The sequence below is a fragment of the Coenobita brevimanus genome, chromosome 53 (assembly GCF_032717465.1).
Source record: "Coenobita brevimanus isolate Jiangsu-jjx chromosome 53, ASM3271746v2, whole genome shotgun sequence".
Lineage (NCBI taxonomy): Eukaryota > Metazoa > Arthropoda > Malacostraca > Decapoda > Coenobitidae > Coenobita > Coenobita brevimanus.
Window position 1 is genome coordinate 39,511,761 of NC_137006.1, and position 6,000 is coordinate 39,517,760.

General features: G+C 45.9%; 1 protein-coding gene across 1 annotated transcript in view; it reads left to right on the forward strand.

Moving 5' to 3' along the window:
* Window positions 1-6,000, forward strand: part of p115 (General vesicular transport factor p115) — a 371,470-nt gene that overhangs the window by 255,079 nt on the left and 110,391 nt on the right. The window lies entirely within an intron of this gene.

Genomic DNA, 6,000 nt, shown 5'->3' on the forward strand with positions numbered 1-6,000 from the left:
GATAAGTGAGGACCTTTGTACAGGTATACATAAGGACCACCCTAATATATACCTGTATATACTGTAATCTTTCAGTTATCCAACGTAATGGAGCCAAAAGCATGTCCGGGTAGTGGCAGTGTCCAGACAATAAACAATATCCCCCTTACTATACCCAGACCCTACCTATACACAACCTCCAACCTGTACCTGTCCTATTTGTACCATGCCTCTGCTTACTTTGGCAGTGTTATCCGGTCATTCAGGCATATTTAGACATCAAAACACACATAGGAATATCCAAAGGAATGCTAAACACTAAGAAAACCATACAAAAAAAAAAAAAAAAACATCGAAGACAAAAAACACTGTATCTATACTCTACTGTATGTACAGTACCCCTTCTAATTTTGGCACTGTTTTCAGGTCAGTCTGCAATATTTAGACATCAAAACACACATAGGAATATCCAAAGTGTTGCTAAACACCAAGAAAACCTTGAAAAAAAATTAAAACATAGAAGACCAAATAACACCTTACCTATACACCACTGTATGTACAGTATAGTTTCCCTCCTAATTTTGGCACTGTTTTCAGGTCAAACTGCCATATTTAGACATAATAGCATACATAAGAATATCCATATTAATGCTAAAGGCCAGTGAAATAATGCATAAACAAACATCCACAAAAAGCTCAGGATGGTTGGAAAATCAGTTATCTGACAACAGTGATAACTGCTTCCGGGCCAGACAAAATTCCATGGCCAAATATGCCACCGGAAATTGGTTAAATTGGTATACAGTAAATGGTATACCATCATCTTTGATGGTGTTACAGTATATCCTGTAAGCTAATAAAAACGCAGAAAAATGATGAGTAAAAGTACAGAAATGCAGAGAGAATAAATGGTGTTCAAGAGTAAAACTTGCCTTCATATAACTTCCCACCATCTTAGTGCAAAATTCTGCCAGCACCTTCCAAGAGTTAAGCACATGTCTAGATGCAGAATTTCATGAGTTTTCTCGTGGTCACTTTGGAATTTTGATACAACCAATAGTAGTCAAGTAAATCACAAAAGAACACTGAAAACTCACGAGTCAGTACTATCACCACGAAGGAGGGTAAGGACTTATGGAGTGAGGGGGGAGCCAGGAGGGTATGGAGGAGGGATGGGAAGGGGGGAGAAACGAGGCTTTGGGCAGGATTCTCACCCTTCTGTTAACAGGTGGACAGGCGCTTTTACCGTGCATTTACTCGTGGCTTGCAGTCTGTTAGATGCTGAGTGGCCATGCAGAAACACAACTCACCGTGACCAGGGGACTTTTGACGTTCAGTAGAGAGGCAGATGGCCACTGTTGCTGAACATGTGCTCGTGGCTTGTGGTCAAATGTTCGATGGAGGTGGTGGTTGGGAAAGACTTAGCCCCGTGGCTGCGTGATATTGGACATTCGGTGGGGAATGCGTACAGATGTTTTGACACTATTTGCGGGGCACAGTTGTATTGCTCGGGTGTTGGAGGTTCATTGGGAATTATAGGACGAGCACATGACTTTGACCATTCAGTGCTGGGATGAGCTGACATTTTAGCTCTGGTTGTGGGGTTAGAGACTACTTCCCAGTCATGGCTTGAGCCCAGCAGCCACGATACTGAATGTTTGAGGATGTCAGTTGGCTGGCTGAAATTCTCATGGACCTTTACGTCCAGATGATAACAAGCACTATAAATTCGGATAGTAGTTTAATAGAACCAAGGTCCAGCATTCAGATAATAAACACGTCCAGGTACTAAGCATCCAGGTAAATGAGGGACTACTGTATATACACACACACACAGTAATCCCTCCACTATCCAATGTAATAGAGCCAAAGGCATGTCCGGAAAGTGGTCCAGTCTCGATAGTGGGCACCAGCCTCCTGGACTTGTACTTATGGACCCTAACTCAGAAAAACACCTATACAACTCCCTCTGGACATGCATAGCACCTATTTAAGACCCAAATCACATCAATAAGGGACATAAAAGACTGAAATAAATGCAAAAGAAGCATAAAATGAGGTTTTTGAGGTAGGTTTATACAGTATTAAATATTCTGGATACCTACAAGTCCCTGGCTCCTGGGCTGGTAGTTATGGACCCTAACCTAGCCTAACTCAGAAAAACACCTCCCTAATGCACATGCATAGCACCTAAGACACTACATATTCACACCAATAAGGGACATAAAAGAGTGAAATGAGGTATTTGAGGTAAGTACAGTATGGAAAATATAGTACAGTACAGTATGAAGCATTCTGTGTACTTACAGCAAGTCCATGGCCATCTCGATGAATAACTGCCTCCTCTCAGACTCTGACAGTAAGAAGGATTTCCTGAAGCACATGCAGTACACTGTTCATGAAGTCTTGCACTTAACTTAGTCATTTGCACTCCGAAGTCCATTCTCTTCACACTGCGCACTCTTGTCTTACTTATGCTCCATTGTAACTTAATAAGTGTTGCACTCTGCACTTTAAGTCTTTCCACTCATAAAACCAATTTCAAAACAAAACACACAAGTTAATTTACATTAAATTTAGTCCAAAAATTGTTTATCTCTTCACTGAAATTTCTATTTTCTTAACAGTACTGTATGCACTGTTTTTCTTTCACTGCACAACACTAAATTCCTGTGTGGTCTAGTGGAGAAGTTCTTGCCGTTTAATCACTGTCAGAGTCTGAGAGTACCACTGGGAGGTGACCTAGGGGTGCGTCGCTGGGTCGTGGTGATGGCGTACCCACTGCAGACGACTCAGAAGATAGATGCAAACTCACGTTGAGCGGTGACTCCACCATGGCTGATGTGCTGGGCTGTGGCTCGGAGCATGAGGGCCTGTCTTGGGGAGGCAACGGAGTGGAGCCAGGGCTGGGCACAGCGGGGGTCATGGGCCTGAAAAAGCTGTCAATTGTTGATTGATGCAAGGAACGACGATTCTGACGATTTATGATGCGCTGCCTGAATGCAAGCACTTCCTCCACAAGTCCCAAGGGCCCCATCTCCCTGTCGCAGTCCGAGTGTTCCAGGTAGTCCAGAACGAACTCTAGGTGTTCCCGGAGTGCGCTTAGCTTGGGGATGGCTGGAGTTGTGTCATGCTGAGAGGAGTCCACATCATCGTTGCCGTCCTCATCGGAAACTTCAAGCTGGGTACTGACACCTGCAACTGAAGATGAGATCTCGATATCAGACAGGGTCTGATATCCAGGATCGCCCTCGTCGTCATCCAACAACTCACGCACTTCGTCCACATCAACATCGTCCCCTTGCGCACGTAGACATACATGGAAGTCATCCACGTCAAAACCTAGGAAATCGTGCTCCACATCCGTTCCGAGAAGCAGACGAGATCAACCATTTTCTAGAGTCTTGACATGGATTTCCTTCCATGCACTGGCCCAGTTGTAAATGGCAGACTTGATGTTGTAGCGGTGAAGGTTTTCCAAAGTCTGCTGGCCCCGCGTGTCTCGTCCCTCCCTGCGCTCGTCCTCGTCCTCGAGAACAACCATCACCTCATCCAGGAACTTCCGTCGGTATAGGTGCTTCATTGCCATGATCACTCCTTGGTCCATTGGTTGGATGAGAGCAGTAGTATTAGGTGGCAGAAACATGCACCTAATGCAGCCATTCTCAGCCACCAAGTCCTTGTCGCACGGGTGGGCAGGTGCATTGTCGAGGAGAAGGAGGGCCTTTACCTGGCCGCGTGGGATTCCCAGTTTCTCCATCTGATAATGTATGACCTCTTTGACGAAATGACGGTGGAACCAGTCTTTGAAGATGTGGGCTGTGAATCATGCCTTCAAGGAATGGTACCAGACGACAGGAAGGACATCCATCACCCCACGAAGACACCGAGGCTGCTTTGCACGGCCAACAATAACGGGCTTAAGCCGGTGCATGCCATTAGCATTAGCACAACACAAAGCAGATAGCCTTTGCTTGGAGCGCTTGCGGCCAGGTAGGCAAAGAGCAATAGAATAAACCAGTTTCGTCAGCGTTGTAGACTTGACCGAGAGTGAGGCTCTCCTTGTCGATCAAGCCCTTCACCTTGTGCCGAAACTCCTCTACTCCATCCTCGTTAGCGTCCAAAGCTTCACCATGAGACTTACAGTTGGTAAGGCCATGTCATAACTTGAACGCGACGAGCCAACCCTCGGATGCCTTGAAGTCTAGGGCGTCGTGAAGCCTTGCGAACTTCTCAACAGCAGCCTTCAGCTCCGTACCACTTACCATCACACCAACAGCACGTTGCTGTCGATACCAAATCGACATGGAGCGGTCAACTTCAGCAAACTTGGGAGTAAACATCATCTTCCTCTCCACATTGCGTTTGCTTTTTGACGAGAAGTCAGCTGTGTACTGCATGAGTTTGTCTCGGGATCTCTTAATATCAAACAGAGTAGATCGGACCAGGTTGAACTCACGGAGGATGCATGACGAAGACCATCCCGCATCTACTTTCTCTAATATCTCCCTTTTCTTCTCCAGAATCAAAACCACTCTCTTCCTCTTCTCAGGCGGCGGGACCATCATCACACACACGAAGGAGAGGCACGAGAGCAGCAGGAGTGCCTGCTGCAGGTAACCACAAAAGCGAGCACGTGGGCAGCCATGACGATGAGCGTTCACTCATGACAAGAGTGGGGAGGATGCAGGGTGCTCTAGCGGATGTCGGAGGAATGACGCACCACAACAAAGCTGTCCCGCGCCGCGCATGTCAAGTTCAAATTACGGTCGGGAAAAAGTCAGATTTTTTTACAATTTTTTGCGGTTTTCGGACCATTTTGGGAATATTGGATCCCGGGACAATTATGTCCGGTAAGTGGGGATGTCTGGAAAGTGGGCGTCCGGAAAGTAGAGGGATTACTGTATATACTATATATAAATATATATATATATATATATATATATATATATACAGTACCCTCGCATCCAACACGCGTTAGTCCAGCACGATTCAGGTCCAGCACGGAGAGCAAATAATTAGTATTATTTAATACGATTTAATTACTGCAACACGAGTGTGTTAGCATAACACGCACAGAGCTCCGAGAAGTGGGCGAAATCCGCAGAGTTCAACTCTAGCACGATCACCCCTGGTCCAACACGGTCATACTGGACATTCCCATGATGATGATAGCCAATGAAAACTTCTGATCAAGTAGCCTTCCCCGCCCGCTATCGTGACGTGATCGTGATGCCGCCCAATTAAAAATGCTTCTGGTGTCACGTGATGTTTTGTTTAAATTTCTCCCGCCACAGCGTCACTCAGTCGCATAATTGCATTGGAAGGTGCTTTTTTCTTGCTGCATTTTCTGCCCTTGTTACTGCATTTTACCCTGCTCACGATGCCTAGGAAGCCTTCTGAGAACCCCAAGAAGCGTCGGCACCTCCCTCAGGCCACCAAGCTAGAAAGCACTGAGAGGAAGAAGAAAGGGGAGAGGAAAGTTGACATTGCCAAGGCCTATGACATGAATGAAGCCAACGTGAGGACCATAAAAATCAAAGACAAGATCCTGGCAGCCGAAGGCTATCACACGGCACTTCATACCAGGTTTGCCGAGGATACGATGGTAAATCGGAACTGTAATGTGGTAAAATTGCCGACAATACCACGGGCATTTGGAATTCATCTGGATGGATTCCTGCCGAGGATACGATGGGCAAAACAGTGTGACCAAAACCCAGGCGACTCGACAGAGAATGTATCGTACTACAGCATTGAACATTTAGCCTGACACTGAATACATATTAATATTTTAGAATAAATATCAATCGTTTTGAAACCCTTCTCATCGGCATGTGTACCAGTTTATAAACAAAGTTGCTTCTCCTTATTCTCTACCAAGTCAGCGACAGCGATCACTTTCCACAGTCACGAGACGGGGCTCTGGCAACAGTGTGAGAAGCATGCCGTTTGCCGAGGATTACAGAGTGCTAGGACAGGCATAAGCAGGACCTTCCATGGCTGTGGACGAAGATAGTG